Source organism: Bos taurus, chromosome 12 (genome assembly GCF_002263795.3).
Source record: "Bos taurus isolate L1 Dominette 01449 registration number 42190680 breed Hereford chromosome 12, ARS-UCD2.0, whole genome shotgun sequence".
Classification (NCBI taxonomy): Eukaryota; Metazoa; Chordata; class Mammalia; order Artiodactyla; family Bovidae; genus Bos; species Bos taurus.
Window position 1 is genome coordinate 27165569 of NC_037339.1, and position 17836 is coordinate 27183404.

The 17836-nt window shown below is 39.4% G+C and overlaps 1 long non-coding RNA gene across 1 annotated transcript in view; it reads right to left on the reverse strand.

Annotated features, from left to right (window-relative positions):
- Positions 1–1631: 1631 nt before the first annotated feature.
- The window catches only part of LOC132346704 (uncharacterized), a 48464-nt gene continuing 32259 nt past the window's right edge, over positions 1632–17836 (reverse strand). The window contains exon 3 of the long non-coding RNA XR_009496620.1: positions 1632–1739. This is a non-coding gene — a long non-coding RNA (uncharacterized lncRNA). The remainder of the gene's footprint in view (positions 1740–17836) is intronic.

The following is a 17836-nucleotide window of genomic DNA, read 5'->3' on the forward strand; positions in this document are numbered from 1 at the left end:
TCCTGCCCCCAATCCCTCCCAGCACCAGAGTCTTTTCCAATGAGTCAGCTCTTTGCATGAGGTGGCCAAAGTACTGGAGTTTCAGCTTTAGCATCACTCCTTCCAAAGAAATCCCAGGGCTGATCTCCTTCAGAATGGACTGGTTGGATCTCCTTGCAGTCCAGGGGACTCTCAAGAGTCTTCTCCAACACCACAGTTCAAAAGCATCAATTCTTCGGCACTCAGCCTTCTTCACAGTCCAACTCTCACATCCATACATGACCACAGGAAAAACCATAGCCTTGACTAGACGAACCTTTGTTGGCAAAGTAATGTCTCTGCTTTTCAATATGCTATCTAGGTTGGTCATAACTTTCCTCCCAAGGAATAAGCGTCTTTTAATTTCATGGCTGCAGTCACCGTCTGCAGTGATTTTCGAGCCCCCCAAAATAAAGTCTGACACTGTTTCCCCATCTATTTCCCATGAAGTGATGGGACCAGATGCCATGATCTTCATTTTCTGAATGTTGAGCTTTAAGCCAACTTTTTCACTCTCCACTTTCACTTTCATCAAGAGGCTTTTGAGTTCCTCTTCACTTTCTGCCATAAGGGTGGTGTCAGTCCAGCATTTCTCATGATGTATTCTGCATAGAAGTTAAATAAGCAGGGTGACAATATACAGCCTTGACATACTCCTTTTCCTATTTGGAACCAGTCTGTTGTTCCATGTCCAGTTCTAACTGTTGCTTCCTGACCTGCATATTGATTTCTCAAAAGGCAGATCAGGTGGTCTGGTATTCCCATCTCTTTCAGAATTTTCCACAGTTTATTGTGATCCACACAGTCAAAGGTTTTGGCATAGTCAATAAAGCAGAAATAGATGTTTTTCTGAAACTCTCTTGCTTTTTCCATGATCCAGTGGATGTTGGCAATTTGATCTCTGGTTCCTCTACCTTTTCTAAAACCAGCTTGAACATCCGGAAGTTCACGGTTCACATATTGCTGAAGCCTGGCTTGGAGAATTTTGAGCATTACTTTACTAGCGTGTAAGATGAGTGCAATTGTGCGGTAGTTTGAGCATTCTTTGGCATTGCCTTTCTTTGGGATTGGAATGAAAACTGACCTTTTCCAGTCCTGTGGCCACTGCTGAGTTTTCCCAATGTGCTGGCATATTGAGTGCAGCACTTTCACAGCATGAGTTCTACTAGTTACATATTAAATTTTTAAGTAGTATTTGTAAATTTTTCTCAAAAATAGAAATGAAGCGGCCATGACTCTATGAACATATCTGGCTCCCTGACCTGCCAGAGAAGATTACAATAGTACTTTGAGCATATTAGTGTGTTTCAGTTCATACATTTCAACAGCTTTTCTTTTAACTACATGATCAAGTCAAAATTTGAATAAGGCAATAGTCAAACCTCTCTTTCATATGACCTTATTTTAGTCCACCCCTAAAACAAACCCTTTCTGAAAGGCCCATCGCCCTCAGTCTCACCCACAACCATGATGTCCCCTCTCTTTACCCACCAGACCCGGTGGTCAATGCTCAGCCAAGATGGTATTTCACCTCTGTGGTTGTCTAGTAATGATGACCAGTGCTGACCTCTCTCCCCTCTTAGGGGACTTCCAAACTATTCTGTATTGTCCACTGACTGATGACTTATTATTTTTTATATATGCATATGAGATACATTAACTATACATGTATATACTTACATTGCCAAAGCAGAAATTTGAATTTTATTTTCTCTTGAGTCCTGCGTGTATTAAAACAAAAACAATAACAACTGTTAATTTTTTATTTTATTTTATTTTATTCTTATTTTTTTATTTCTTTTTTTTTCTTTTTCTTTTTTTTTTCTTCTTTTTTTTCTTTTTCTTTTCCAACTGTTAATTTTCCAATTTAAATATCGTAATGCTTTTCCCTACCAAAAGCACCTTTGTTTACAAGTTACTCCTAATTTCCAGTGTGGGAGTGGAAAAAAAGTTAGAATTCAGGGAAGAAGATAGAAAGGTATGGTGAGTATGCAGGGAATGTCAGTTTGGCTTGAGGGCTTTGAATGAATATTTATTCACTCATCAAACATTTATTCAATGTCTTCTATGTACCAGGCATTGTGGAAGGCTCAAAGGTAAAACATCTGTACCTGCCTGGAAGGAGTTTACAGGCTCACATTCTAGGAATCAGTATTTATAAGCTAATGGAATAGCACTGTAATTTGGGTTTGCATAGAGGTGATGGGAACATAAAATGAGGGAAGTAAAATGAGTCTGACTGGCAGAAACATCTCCAAGAAGGGCTCCTGGAGGTGACTGTTAAGCTGGGCCTCCAGAAGAGTAGCAGTTAGCTAGTCTCATAGGGGAAGGTCATTTAATACAAAATGAGGAGCATGTGCCCAAGAAAAAAGGTAAGAAAACAAGGTGTAGTGGGGGAATCAAAGTAGCTCAGTACAGCTGGAGAAGAGTACTCGCAGTAGACTAGGAGGGGCAAGTAGGAGGAGAGTGGCACACAGGCCAGATCACTGCATGCTGTGGCATTCAGATTTGATCCAAGAAGACAGGGAGGCTTTTAAAGCAGGGCAATGATATGACCATATTCGCATCTTAGGAAGATCACTTAGACAGTTGTGCCAAGGCTAGATTGGAAGGGAGGGGTTGGAGGGCGGAGAGATGGATTAATAACCCAGAAGAGAAATGATAAGGGGCTGAACAGGCAAGAACAGCAGTGGAGACAGAGAGCAGGGACCAGTTAATGTAACAGCAGAGGGTGTGAAGTGGATGGCACTCAGTACCTTGCTGTGGAAGTGAGAGAGAGGAGCGTAGACTGACTCCCAAAATCACGGCTGGAGAGACAGAATTGGCGAGAGTACAGTCCATCAAGAGAGAAACACAGGAGCCTGGGTGTGGGGGCTAAGTTATGGAGACATGTTAAATTTGCACTGGCAAGGTTGGGGTAGTCACTAAGCAGTTTATTAGAATATACATGCCTTAAGGACAAAAGAGAAATTTGGGCTGGAGTCATGAGTATGTGTAGGGCAGTGAAGCCAAGGATGTGAAAGGGGTTTCTCAGGAAGGGTAGAAAGAGGGCTGAGAAACCCTGAGCGATCTTATCATGTAAGATGATAATGAAGGCGGAGAAGACTAGGAAATGAGCTAACCAAGAGGGAAGAGGTTAGAGAAGGAATGAGAGGCTATGTCAAATTGTCAGATTCTGCAGAAAATCAGAAATAATCTAAGGACAAAAATACTCCTTCTTTGGTCTGGCAATGAGGTAGTCATTGGTGACTTTAGTGAAGCCACATAAGAACAGTAGTAGAGACAGAAGCAGGGTGAAGAAGAATTGGAAACAGTGGGCTTGGACTGAAAGAACTTGGTTAAAAGAAGTTCAACCAAAAAGGCGTGTGTCACCCTGTAGTAATCATGTGTCATCAGTGTGATCTTGCAGAAGCCAGCTTCTCAAGTGGCCCTTGATGATCCCCACCTCCTGGCCCCCACACTCCCTGTGTGATCTTCTTTCCTCTGATGTGAGCTGAACCTAATGACTTGTTTCTAATGAACAGAATATGGTAAAGTGACGGGATGTCAATTCTCGATTAGGTTATAAAAAACTGACGACTCATCTTGCTTGTTCTCTCTCCCCTACTTGCTCTGGGGGTAAGTCTTCTACCAGCTTGTAAATCACCCTATGGAGAAGCCTGTGTGATGAGCAGCTAAGATCCTAAGTCCAACAGTCCATGAGGACCTAAAGTCCACTCTGAGGCGGGAACTTGGGAAATGCCTGTCCCTTGGCCTCAGATGAGACCATCGCACCCCTGTGTGACACCTTAATTACAGCATTCCGAGTAACCTAAAACTGCATCCAAATTCCTAACCCACATAAATTGTGAGATAATCCCCTTCCTGTCTTAAGTTTGGAGACCATCTGTTACACAGCAATGATGCTGAATGCACTGCCGTTGATGAATATTTGTGTGCCCCGCCGCTCCACCCTGACAATGTGTGTGTTGAAATTCTAAGGCCCTATGTGATAGTTTGAGGAAGTGGGACCTTTGGGAGGTGCTTAGGCCATGAGGGTAGAGTCCTCACAAATGGGATTAATGTTCTTCAAAAGGAGACTGCAGAGAACTCCCTAACCCCTTCAGCCATGTGAGGGCACGGTAAGGAATCAGCAGTCTGTAAACCAGAAGAGGGCCTTCACCAGAACCTAACCGTACTGGCACCTTGATCTTGGACTTCCCAGCTTCCAAAACCATGAGAAATAAATTTCTGCTGTTCATAAGGTACCCAGTCTGTGGTATTTTGATTTAGCAGCTCAGATTGACTAAGAGAGATATCTGAGGGAAAAAAAAATGATGAACATGGAGTAACTAAAAGTATTGGAAATAAGAGGACTCAGAAAGAAATGAGACAAAGAGGTTAGATTTTCAGAGGAGGAGAAACAGATTTTCTCTGATTTTAAAGAGAGAGGGTGAGTATGTAAGAAGCAATTATTTCCTAATGGGCTCTCTATTCCTTAAATCAAAGCGGCCACATGTTGAGAATGGCAAAGCTGTGGAGGAAGGGATGTATGAAAACAGTAACTCTAGATTCTGGGGAGAGTTGTGAAAGGGAGATGGGTAAGGAAAAACTAAAAATATAACTGAGCAATGATAAGGAACTATTGGAATTGGGAGAAAGAAAAAAATGGAAGGAAAAAGGTAAGAAAGAATGAGATGGTGGAAGAACAGAAGGATGGAAGAGAAAAGAATAGAAGAAAGTTGCTTAGTTGGTTAAGTGATAGAGTGAATATTCGAGTTAGCAATGACTACAATGTGAAAATTCTAGATAAGGGCAAAAAACAGAGCATGATAATGGCAACGATCGATCAAACAGAATGGAGATGAAGGCAACTGGAATTCAAACTCAAGAAAGAATAAATATTTGAATTATTAGTCCACCATATGGACACTGAGTTTTCCCACGATGATAACAGAATTTATAGTAGAGAAAAATATTACTATTATTGCTATTATTAATAATATAAATATTATTTGATAATAGCAACAATTACAGTACTATTTATAATGTGCCTGTGTGTGTGTGTTAGTCACTCGGTTGTGTCCAACTCTTCGTGACCCCATCGACTGTAGCCCACAAGGCTCCCCTTCTACGGAATTCTCCAGGCAAGAATACTGCAATGGGTAGCCAGCCATTCCTAAACCAAACTGTATTATGTTTTTTTCTGTTTTCATGTTTACCATCACCATAGCCTGAGAGCTCTTCCTAAACATGTGCTGTCTTCCACAGACTTGTATCCCCAGGGATCTGAGCCTGACACTAGAAGGCATTCAGAAAAATGTTTTTAAATGAATAAGAGGCTATTGAAATACTTAAGACATACGGTGAATAGGCCTCCTACCAATGGAGTGACAGCAGGAATGGAGGGAAAGAAAGGTATCAGAGGCATTTTAAAGGAAATAATCATTTGGATGAGGTGACAATGAAGAAAGGAGAAGACTCAGCAACAACCCCAGTATCTAGACTGAAAGGCAAGTCAAGGTGCAGTGGTGCATTGATATCACTGGGGCCCATAGTTACAAGTAGATGTCTGGATCCCCTCGTTTCTCACTCTCATTTCACAGGTGATACCTGTCAGTGCCCGGAAGTGACATGGAGGGTATGAAAGGCAGAAAGACCAGGGAGTATGATTTCCTCTTCCACAACATAAGAAGAATCACATGTAAAGTCAAAGGTACACAGTCAACTGAAAGCCCGGAAATAAGACAAGGTTTGAGACACAGATCAGTATTTGAAACTCAGCTAAGATACTGATGGTCTGGCAATACACCTAAGGGTCTTTCTTATTTCATAGGTCTCTGAGATTTGAACCAAAGCAAAATGTATTTTATAAATATTAAGCATCATTTACAGAATGTCTTCAGGGAGCATATATGAATAGAGTATCCAATGTGAATGTGAATGAGAATTTTCTAAGCAAACTATTTTAAGGAATTAACACGAAACAAACAATTATCTAGATCTCAACCAGAGCAGAAACAAAGGCAAAAATTATAACTATGGACAGAATGAACTGCATAACAAAACATGTGAAAAGAATATAGGATCAATGAAACTTACAGAAAGATTAGTGTCAATAAAATAAATATGCTGGCAATAATGAAACTGATATTTTATTTCAGAGGGAAAAAATCTATTAATAAAACAAGTCCAGATATTTACTAGAAATTATTTTCAGTTCAATTCAGTCGCTCAGGCATGTTCATCTCTTTGCGATCTCATGGACGGCAGCATACCAGGCCTCCCTGTCCATCACCACTTCCCGGAGTCTACCCAAACTCATGTCCACTGAGCCAGTGATGCCATCCAACAAGCTCATCCTCTGTTGTCCCCGTCTCCTCTCGCCTTCAATCTTTCCTAGCAACGGGGTCTTTTCAAATGAGTCAGTTCTTTGCATCAGGTGGCCAAAGGATTGGAGTTTCAGCTTTAGCATCAGTCCTTCCAATGAATATTCAGGACTGATTTCCTTTAGGATGGACTGATTTGATTTCCTTGCAGTCCAAGGGACTCTCGAGAGTCTTCTCCAACACCACAGTTCAAAAGCATCAATTCTTTGGTGCTCGGCTTTCTTTATGGTCCAACTCTCACATCCATACATGACTACTGGAAAAACCATAGCTTTGACTAGGACCTTTGTTGGCAAAGTAATGTCTCTGCTTTTTAATATGCTGTCTAGGTTGGTCATAATTTTCCTTCCAAGGAGCAAGCATCTTTTAATTTCTTGGCTGCAGTCACCATCTGAAGTGATGTTGGAGCCCAAAATAAAGTCTGTCGCTGTTTCCACTGTTTCCCCATTTATTTGCCATGAAGTGATGGGACCGGATGCCATGATCTTAGTTTTCTGAATGTTGAGTTTTAAGCCAACTTTTTCTCTCTGCTCTTTCACTTTCATCAAGAAGCTCTTTAGCTCTTCTTTGCTTTCTGCCATAATGGTGGTGTCATCTGCATATCTAAGGATATCGATATTTCTCCCTGCAATCTTGATTCCAGCTTGTGCTTCATCCAGCCCAGCATTTCTCATGATGTACTCTACATATGAGTTAAATAAGCAGGGTAACAATATACAGACTTGATGTACTCCTTTCCCAATTTGGAACCAGTCTGTTGTTCCATGTCCAGTTCTAACTGTTACTTCTTGACCTGCATACAGATTTCTCTGGAGGCAGGTCAGATGGTCTGGTATTCCCATCTCCTGAAGAATTTTCCATAGTTTCTTGTGATCCACACAGTCAAAGGCTTTGGCATAGTCAATAAAACAGAAGTAGATGTTTTTTTCTGCAACTCTTGCTTTTTCGATGATCCAATGGAATTATTTTTTTAATAAAGAAATTATTTCAGTATAGAATAAATAATACTAGAAATTATTTATTACCATCGATAAAAACAGAGACACCAACTTTCTCCAATGCAGGGGCTGGCACATAAAGGGTAGATACACTGAACACCTCTGAATTTGGTCAGGTTAGCAAGAACCATGATGCTGGGCATAACCTAACAGTAATGGGCTTATTTCCATTCCACGAAGGAGATGAGTTTAGTTTAGCTCGCGACTGAGATCTACCTACAGCATACAGTGGCTCATTTGAAACATGAGAGGCTTGGCCAAACACTGGCCATAGTGAAAGCCAGCTCCAAACAGAGGAGGCTCATATTTCCCTGTTTTGCTTAGAGGAGCTGCAGCACAGAAAGTCAAGCGGTAGGTATTTCCAAGGTGCTCACTCTAACTGTCTACTCAACCACAGCCTAAAACACCAGTTGGACCCACAAACAACTTTAGCCAAGGACAACTGGGCCCAAGATCTTGACTTTCACAATTGGTTTGGTATCTCATGAATGTGGAGAAACTGCTTAAGAAATTGAATGGGGCCAGGTCTCACCATTTCAGAGAAAAATGATGGGTTGCTCTGCTGGCTTATATTTGGCCCAAAGCTTGTTTCCAGATACCAGCAATGTTTTACCTATGAATCATCCCAGTGAGATTAACGCCCATTAGATGTCGGAATGCATCTTTATATCAAACCTGAATATGCCTGCTTAAACTTATGAACCATGGACAGAAAGTACTTGAAAAGAATGAGTGTAACAGGTGAGCAACTATAGGAACAAGAAGACCACTAGCACAGATTATGTGGACAACTGGACACAAGCCCCTCTTTTCCATTTTATTGCTGTAAACAGGTCTGTTTTCCAAGCACTACTTCACATAAATCTCAACCCATTTTCACAGATCTTCTGAAAGAGAAAACATAAATAGCAAAACAACAAAGTCTTCCATAAAAGTGACTTGGAAACAATGGAATGTATTTCAAAGTCTTTTTCCTGTGCCCATTAATATATGCATATAAGGAAAATTGTATCAGGCGTATGCATCACTTCTAGTAAGCATATTGGGGCAAAAGTAATCGAATATCATATCTGTCACATATAAATACTTAGAAGGTGTCCGTGGACTTCACCAGCCAGTTTGTCTATTCTAATCAGGTTTCCTTCTAAAACTGGTTCCCTGAGGAGAGAAGGGCGACTCTCAGCTGAACTAGAGCTCCCAAAGGGAATAGTCAAGGTGGAAAACTTCACAGCAGCAGTCCAAATACCAATCCAATCGCCTATGAAGAATAATACTTTGACTTAATTGGTTCAATCAAAGAAGTAGTCCCAAGGTTCTGCATGTGTTTCTCAGGCTTTACAATGAAAGAAAGGTTATACTTAGGACGTGGGTTTAAATGTAGAGGAGGAGAAATCACCATTAATTTTGCCTGCCAAAAAATCAATAACTAATGTTTTAATCTTTCTCTCTCTTTCTCACTCACTCTTTGGCTTAAGAAATAAAAACTCTGTATATATTCTTCCCTATGATTTATGGGCTGGTTTGAAAAGTTAGAAAAGTAAGTCAATAACCTCTTTAGACAATCCTGTTAGGAAAACTGTCTGATCCAGGAGGCAATTAGAATTCAAGCTTCCATCAAGGACTTCTCTTTGTCATTTTCAAATCCTATTTTCTTATAGTGATTACCTACAATTACAAGGCAACAGGTCACTATTGGAATGTAAGCTCTTAGAATTCAAGGTACTTACAGTATTTTGATGTGACATCAATTTCTGTATTTTCATCAAATACAGAATGTATTTGATAACGTATATAAATAGGAACCCACCCTACCCTAAGCTTTTATTGCCCATAGAAATGAACAATAACCTGAGTACCAGCAAAGGAAGAATGAACTCCAAGAGTATGTACCACTGAGACTTGTAATCTCAGAATTTTAGTCAGATAACAGGTGTCACACACCTGTTGCTTTCATTCTGATTAAACTTTTGAACTGTGGTGTTGGAGAAGACTCTTGAGAGTCCCTTGGACTCTAAGGAGATCCAACCAGTCCATCCTAAAGGAGACCAGTCCTGGGTGTTCATTAGAAGGACTGATGTTGAAGCTGAAACTCCAATACTTTGGCCACCTGATGGGAAGAGCTGACTCATTTGAAAAGACCCTGATACTGGGAAAGATTGAGGGCAGGGGGAGAAGGGGAAAACAGAGGATGAGATGGTTGGATGGCATCACCGACTCAATGGACATGGATTTGGGTGGACTCCAGGAATTGGTGATGGACAGGGAGGCCTGGCGTGCTGTGGTTCATGGGGCCTCAGAGTCGGACACGACTGAGCAATTGAACTGAACTGAACTGAACTGAAATTTTTAAAGGCTGTTTCTGGAAATGTTGTCCTCATTAAGATATTCTCTATTTCCACTAAGTATCTTATAAGTCATACTAAAATTGTTTCCATCTAACTTAGAAAGACTAGCCAAGTTTGTATTACATTCAGAAAGGCTGCCATGTGGTTTCTGTTTGGACACCACCTGCACATCACCAGTAATGATAAGCAAAATCAAATGGAGCTGGCCTAGGAGACCAGACCTTCTATCTGGTTACAGGTGACAGTCCATTTTTGTTCCAGAATTTCAATTAGTGAGAATGATTTCTTGCATATTAATCTATTTCTGATCTAGGATAAGGTCATAGAGATTTCCTTTCATCTCCATTTCTTCTGGCCAAGCTTCTGCTAAACTAAAAACCTCCCCCACCTCCTTGCACATGTCTGGGGAGCTCATATGCTTGGATTCTTGTTTGATCATCAGTTTTCCTAAACCCAGGCCCATTGTTTCTCTTTTGGGCAAGCAGAGAGGTCCCTCACCTTTACTTACAAATAGTGCTTCTGACCTAGTTGCACAGAAGTGTCAAGCGATTTTTAAAACACAGCACATAACCTAAAGGATGACATACATGTACATGCATGGAGCAGCTCTAGAAGGGTACACGAGAACTGGGTAACAAGTGGCTCCTTCTGGAGAGGGGAACTGGCAATTCAGGACAATGTAGGAGGGAGCCTTACTTTACACTGCTTCACCTTTTGTGATATTTGAGTCACTTTAAAATGTGTTTTCTTATTCAAAGAAAAATGTATTTAATGGTTCTAAAGGAAAAAATAATATAGAAAAAATGTGCATAAAACAAGGTATATGTCATGCTTCTATTTGAATAAAGAAAAGAAATTGTACACATATGGAAAATTTCTAGGAGGATACACAAAACCTTGATATTAGTTACCTATAAAGAGTGGGACTGGTGTTATAGAGTGGGTGAAAGATACTTCTTATTCTTAAAATTATTAATTATAAAAGACAATTTAAAAATGATCTGGAAAGTGCTATAAGAAGTTATGGGTTTCCCAAGTGGCTCAGTGGTAATGAATTCACCTGACAAGTAGGAGATGCAGGTTTTATCCCTACGTCGGGAAGATCCCCTGGAAAAGGAAATGGCAGCCCATTCCAGGACTCCTGCCTGGGAAATCCCATGGACAGAGGAGCCTGGTGGGCAGTCCATGGGGCTGAAAAGAGTAGGACACAACTTAGAGACTAAAGGGCAAAATTTAAACATAACATGAAATGGGGATGGATTAGGGAAATGATAAAGGTGTGATTTCTAATTTAGTAATTTCTAAAGTATCACGTGATGTTGAACTGAAGTGCTTTTATTTAAAAAACCAAAATTTCTTCCCCCCCCCACACACATACATACACTGGAAAAGTCAAACACAAACATCACTGGCTTGAGTGAGGCTCAGTTCATTCATCTTATCGGTAAGAATGAGCGGTCCAAGCAGCATGCCTAGTTTATCACACGTCTAAGCCATATTTCAAACTTTTGTGTCACTAACAACATGTCAGACACAATCTGCTGCATTGTCAAGACCACATGAAAGAAACATGATTCTGGTTTTCAGTACCTATATTGGTAATTTTCTCAAGACACCTCTGAAGTTTGTTTAAAACAGAGGCACATTTGGAGGCCTGAATTCATAGAGGTACCAGGAAAAATTAGGGGAAAATTTAAGTCTATCCCCCCACTCTACTCTCTCTTTATAGAAAGCGGGGAGAGTGACTGGGGCTGTACTCCCCTCTGCCGTCCTGCCCCTATTTTCTTCCCAACGAAACCATCCCTTTCTCCGTAGGCATGTCAAACATGACTGGAGAATGGCTTCAGGAATTCCCTCGTGTTTGTGAGTGTGGGTGTGTGCAAGGGGTGGGCGGGGGTTGGGGGGGGGGAGGCAGGGAGCATTCTGTCACATTTACTTTGTGTTTGTGAAAAATAACAATAAAAAAGGGAATATAAGTAGTTATGCACACCCTGCATCAGAATTATCAGTTCACCATTTAAAACGAAGATGTATATTCTACCACTCTACGCTCAAAGCATATTAAATCATTCTCCCAAGGGTGGGGGTGGGGGGCGGGTAGATCTTTGTTCTTAAAGCAAGCACCCCTGGCAATCCTTAGGTGTATAATTGTTTGAGGATCAGTAATCTAAGAAATAAAGGCAGTGATGACACTAGAGCCGACACTGACGGAATGCTTTCTATTTTCCAGTTTCTGTTGCCACCCTCCTTCCCGCAAAACACCTTCATTACTCACATGGACCATCGCCTAAGCATCTCATCTGTGTCCTTGATTCTGCTTTTATTCCCCCACCACCAATCAGCAGCAGTCATTTAAAAGGTAAAGCACTTCATGTGACTCTATTCCACAAGGTCTTCTAATGGCTTTCTATTTCATTCAGAATAAAATCCAAAGATTTTCTCATGGCCTACAAGACCCCATGTGAAATGGGCTCTCTCCCACTTATTCTTTTTTAAAAAATGGAAGTACAGTTAATGAGTAGGCTTCCCAGGTAGCGCTAGTGGTAAAGAACCTGTCTGTCAATGCAGGAGATGTGAGAGATGCAGGTTCAATGCCTGGGTCAGGAAGATCCCCTAGAGGAGGACATAGCAACCCACTCTAGTACTCTTGCCTGGAGAATCCCACGTACAGAGGAGCCTGGTGGGCTACACTCCATGGGGTCGCAAAGAGTTGGTCATGACTGAAGTGACTTAGCAGCAGAAGCAGTAGCAGCAGCAGCAGAGTTAATATGCAGTACTATATGTTACAGTTGTACAATATAGCGATTTACAATTTTAAAGGTTATGCTCCATTTACATTATTATAAAATATTGGCTATACTTCCTGTGTTGTACAATATCTCCTTGTAGTTGATTTCATACATGATAGATTGCACCTCTTAATCCCTGCCTGTGTGTGGCCCCTCCCCTTTTCCCTCTTCCTCACTGGTAATCACTAGTTTGTTCTCTACATCTGTGAATCTGCATCTTTGTTTTCAGTCATTAGTTTGACATGTTTTTTTTTTTAATCTCCAACTTAACACAAAATTATTTTTTCTTGGATGCATGAAACTACCTCCATGTTGCCTAAGGAGAGAATTCCCCAAATGTTCAAAATTTTCAAGAAGCAACACTTGCTGTTCTCACAGGCCAGGACTTCTGAGTAAACAGGCAAACTGAATACAGAGTCTATCCTTCCACTTTTTAAACCACATTTTTTTTAAAAAGTAAAGAAACAAACAAAGAAGAGAACCCACAAAGACAAAAAGAATGAGAACAGAGATAGAACATAAGACAGAAACAAAATCAAGAAGCTTGAAGATTGAGTGGTACCTGACCTCCGATGCCTGAGAAAACAATCTTGAGTCTACTGAACAGAATCTAACAAGGAGCAAGGTGACATCCACCTTACTGCCCTTTGAAATTCTCTGGAAATGGCAGTAAGAAGTTCTTCTTAAAGGGCAGGAGCAGGGGCTGAAATAGGAAGATGAGTTGAAGAAGCAAATAAATTTTTAAAGGGAAAATTGACCTTCTCTGTTGCAATTATCTTTTTCTCAATACAGATGACAGCTAGAGATTTTCTCTCTGGAGAATTGAACTGGAAAGAATCTGGTGTTGCTCATAAGTCATACTGCTGAGGGCAAAGATGGGTGACTATACTAAAAGAGGAAAGTTGCGTGAACGCTGACGCACTGACGTACTCCGCAACCTTCAAAACTCAGCTCCCAGAAAGTTAGAAAGCAGGATATCTATGCCCCTTAAGCACAAAATTGGAAAAGCTGATCTGTCTGTTGGAAAGGACCTTCAGAGATACAACTGAGGGTCCTGCAATAAAAGACTTGGGCTGCTACCAAGGTATCGCAAGTCCATAGCTGACAAGGTGCTCCCACAAACATAAACTTCCAAGTAATATTGTTTGTGCCTTTTCAACCTAATCATTGGAAAGAACAAAGCCAACTAAATAGGAAAACTCCAAAACAACAAATAGAACAGAAAAAAAAAAAAAAAAACTATTTAAAACCATAATATTCATATAAGAAAAGAAATTACATTCTGGAAAGGATACTTTTAAAAACAAGAATATTCAGAGAATGAAGAGTTCTTGGGAAATAAAATTAGAAGGCAAAAATTCAACAGAAGACCTGAAAGCTGCTACTTAATAAATATCCCAGAAAGAATAAAAAGTTAACAAAAAGATATAAAATACAGGAAAAAAAGGTTAGTGGATTAGGACTTCGAGTACTAGACTCGTAGGAACTCCAGAAGGTGAAAAGAATGAAAAGAGAGGGAAGGAAATGATTTAAAAATATTTCAAGAAAAAGTCCTTCGGATTGAATAAAACAAATTTCCAATTGAAAGGGCCCAGGACAATAAAATTAAAAAGACCTGTCTCCCTGAAAGTACATGTCCTCATGAAATTTCACAATACTAGACAAAAATAAAATACTAAAAGTTTCTAAAGGAAAAAATAGGTTATACTTAAAGAGTCACAAATAAAAATTACATACTTCCCCAAAGCAACAGTGAAAATTAGAAGACAGTGGAGCAAGTCCTTCAAAATTCAGAGGAAAAACAATATTCAACGTAGAATTATATATCTGGGCAAAACTATCAATCAAGGTGTAGGTATAATAAAAAACATTTTCAGACATTTAACATTTCAAAAGATTTTATCATTGAGGTACTTTTCCTTATGAGGTTACTGGAGGATGTACTTCCTGAAAATATGGGAGGAGTCCTAAATATTAAGTGGAAAATTGAGTTTCAGGATATACACAGTGTAACACAGGAGAAAGAAGGGAATCCCAGTGATGACAATGTATAAACCTTCGTAAGCTTAAGGAACAACTATTATAAATCCATGCTGAAGAACAGAGGAATTCAGGAGTCTTCAAGAATACAGGATAATAAAACTCACATGCACACACAATGAGGGGCTACATTACCTGCTCAATGAACCTGCTGAGAGGAGAGTTACATCTCTAGCAAAGATGAAATACTTCTAATGTATTCTTTTAAAACGAAAAGGTAATCACCAGTGTCAAGGAAATAAAAAAGTTTTACCAGAGAGAAAATATAATCATGGACACCGTGTGGCAGGGTATGACTAATTTAATGAAATTTGTGATAAAACTATATTGAGAGGACAGAGCATATAAGTTCTTGGAAGAGGTGGAGGAGGTACATGTAAGAAAGTTAAACTCTAACCAAGGAAGAGAGTTAATGAATAATATCCAAAACAACTAAAATTCAGGAAACAGAATTATCATTTTTATAAAGGTAATAAAGTGCCTGAAGAAGCTAACAGGTTGAAAGTGGTTGTCTCTGAGGAATGGAAATCAGTCATGATGAGAGACAGGGAGCTAATGGATCTTTTTCATGTTCAATTCAATAGTAGTGTTTCCTCTTTAAAATTATGCATGTATATTAATGGATAGAAATAAAACATTACAACTCTCAAATTAGTGTGTCAGCTATCAGACAAATAATTATCTTTTGAAATAGCCTGAACTTAGTAGCGAGCATTTTTACATTTCTAGTAAAACTTTCCAGCTTTATTTTAAAATTTCTGCCTGAGACCAAGTCCGCATTGTCAAAATTAACTTGAACACTGAGACAATTATCAAAGAGAAAAGACTGCCTTTTCCCCCTGAAGAATAATTAAGTGCTCTGATTCTCTTATCCACTTTGCCTGTGCAAAATTCATCAGAGAAAGATAAGTAACACTAGGATACGGAAAGACAACTTCTCTTGGGAAATTTTGACTTTTTGCAGAAGCGAGTTTAGGGCCAAAATTCTCAGGATAATTGCCTCAGTACTCCCTCCTCGTGAAAAGAAAGACGTTCTTTGACAAAGAGCACCTAGTGGAGTGTGAATTAAAGCCTTCTGTTCATTAAATCCATTGCTCTTTAGTGATTGAGACGGTCGAGCAGTTCAGAAAGGGAAACAGGACAGACTCTACTAAAGTCATTGTGAGACTCGGATCTTTTTAAGAATTTGTCCTCTTATTCAGTTCATCTGGGGAAAATGTGTTACACAAAAAAAAGAAACCAGCTAGCAGGTAAGAAAGCAAGGCTCAAGAGTGATTAGGTAATTATTTCTGTTCAGGACATGATAACCTATACAGATAACTGCTTGATCTTTTCAGTGGCCTCTAGGAAAACTCAAATGATTTTTCAATAAAACAGTCCATATAACTGAAATATCTGTAGAAAAGAAATAAATAGCTGGACCTAATTTGGGTATCACAGTATTTTACTTGTTTTCAAAATGCTAACCTGAGTCTTAAAAAAAAAAATCTATGATTTTTTTCTGGTGTATAATGATCAAATAATTATATTCATCATTCTTAGAGCAATTTTCAAAGTGATATATTTATCAAGAGGTGTCCAATTTCTCCTTTTTTTTAATTATTAGAAAATTTCTCTTTGCAAAACAATATCTAGTACACATTGCAGGTAGATAAATGCTACGGTGGACCTTTTGGAAATCCCCTTAGTTTAAAAAAAAAAATTCTTAATACATCTGAAGAAATCATTAATGTCATACCCTCTGGCAAAAGAAAATATTAAAGACATCAAAATCATGCCCGAGGTGACCCCAAATAAAATGCTGTCTTGCAGATCCAAAGGTGACTCGAGCGATGTGAGCATGTGCAGTTCAAAAGACTGATACCCAGGCAAAAGCATTTCTGCCCATGCTCTGCCCACAAGAAGGCAGAGCTTGGATTCATAGTTGCAAATCCTGTTTGCTGAGCCCACAGGTATTTGAGAGCTGGCCACTCAGACCGGACCCAGTCTGAAGCCTTTGTTCAGCGGTAGCTCCTTCCTCTTCACAGATGCCTCCTCTGTTGGCTGCTGCTGTTTCTCAGCAGTCCACAGCTGGGCCATGTGGTTTAAAACTGAGCCTCAGGGCTTCCTTAAACTGTTTATTCTGTCTTTCCTCATTGAGGGGGCCCTGTTTGCACACACTGTCCAGGAGCAGCTTGGGTGTGCTGCCGCCCCTCACTCGGCATCATCTCCAGCCGGTCAGGAGCTGTGTGCCAGGATGGAACTTTCATTCCTAGTGATGATCTGAAGTTGCATTGGTGAAACTATATACCAGGCCAGGTTTGTAGGCTTCCTGTGACCTTTCAATGGTTGTTTGACTATATAATTCCTCCAGATCTTGGCCAAGTCTAGGGTCTAATTGCCATTTGGCACCATGTTGGCATTCTTGGTACAGTGTTTGCGTTTTGTTTTCCTGGCAATCAAGGGAGTGTTTGATTTTGTGCTACATGAGCAGAAAACTTTTCAATACAAGTTCTTTATATATTCCAGAAACAAGCCCTTTATCAAATATAACTCCCAAATATTTTATCCCATTCTGTGTGTTATCTTTTCACTTTCTTAAAGAGTGCCCTTTCAATATTTCTTTAAATATGAAGCCCAGTTTATCTATAATTTTGTCGTGTTGTTGCTTGAGGTTTTCATGTCATAATAAAAAGTCATTTCTAAGTCCTAAGGTCATAAATATGTAGGCCTTTTAGTTTTCTTCTAAAAGTCTTATAGTTTTAGCTTTTCGTTCACATCTTTGATACATTTTGAGTGAACTTTTGTATACGGCATGAGGTAAGAGTCCAATTTTACTTTTTTTTGTATGTGGATAGATACTTGTCAGAACACTTTTTGCTGAAATCACATAACATTTAAAAAACAACATCTATTTTCTCCAAGGGAAAAAATACTGAAGAAAGTTAAAATACTAATAAGTATCTAGCATCTAATTTATTTAGGCATGATCATAATGCTAAGTTTAATCACCGACCTTACATAAAATATACAGACTTGTTAGCATAATTTAACATAAACATTTCACATACACAACGGTAACAGTAATCATGTTCAATCTTATCAAGATATATTTAATAGACTACAGTATCGTAAAGTATTATATAAAAATTCTTACTTTCCCTTTTGTATATTTACAACTTAAATTGTAAAGTTAAATCATGTAAAGTTGTAAAGTAAAAGTTAAATCATGTAAACTGTAAAGTTAAATCATGAATCATGTGCTCAGTCACATGTGCATGCTAAGTCGTGTCTGATTT